General features: G+C 50.1%; 1 protein-coding gene across 1 annotated transcript in view; it reads right to left on the reverse strand.

Annotated features, from left to right (window-relative positions):
• BRI3 (brain protein I3) overlaps nucleotides 1–431 on the reverse strand; it is a gene marked incomplete at its 5' end in the record, with an annotated part of 15,202 nt that overhangs the window by 11,450 nt on the left and 3,321 nt on the right. The gene's annotated exons all lie outside the window — the stretch shown is intronic.

Here is a 431-nt window from a genome sequence, read left to right on the forward strand (position 1 = left end):
TATATAGCCTCAAGGTTCAACTCAAAAATGGGGGTCTGTGTCTGCTGTGTAACTTTTGAAGCATTTCTCTTTCCTGAGAGGTTACTTCTTTCTTCGACAAATATTAATTCAGTTAACGAAAGTACTGCATCTACTCACCTAAGTCTCTCCCAGACTACTGAAGTGTATCAGAAAAAAAAACAAACATTAACCAGAGTACAGCGAAGTGCAAGCAAAGAACAAGTTTGGGGTCTGTTTTAGTGCCAAGCACAGCTGTGGCTCTGCCATTGTTCCGAGGCAGAAAACCCGCGCGTGTGAGGAATGCCCGCAAACCCAGCCGGGATTTTGGGGAGAGCACAACGCAAACACCTCAGGGGCCCCGAGGGAAGGAGGGGAAAGGGAGATGGCGCTTCCGAACACCTGGATGCCGGCGCACCCGCCCCCGTGCGCTG

The sequence above is a fragment of the Corvus brachyrhynchos genome, unplaced genomic scaffold, assembly GCF_000691975.1.
Source record: "Corvus brachyrhynchos isolate BGI_N302 unplaced genomic scaffold, ASM69197v1 scaffold5, whole genome shotgun sequence".
Lineage (NCBI taxonomy): Eukaryota > Metazoa > Chordata > Aves > Passeriformes > Corvidae > Corvus > Corvus brachyrhynchos.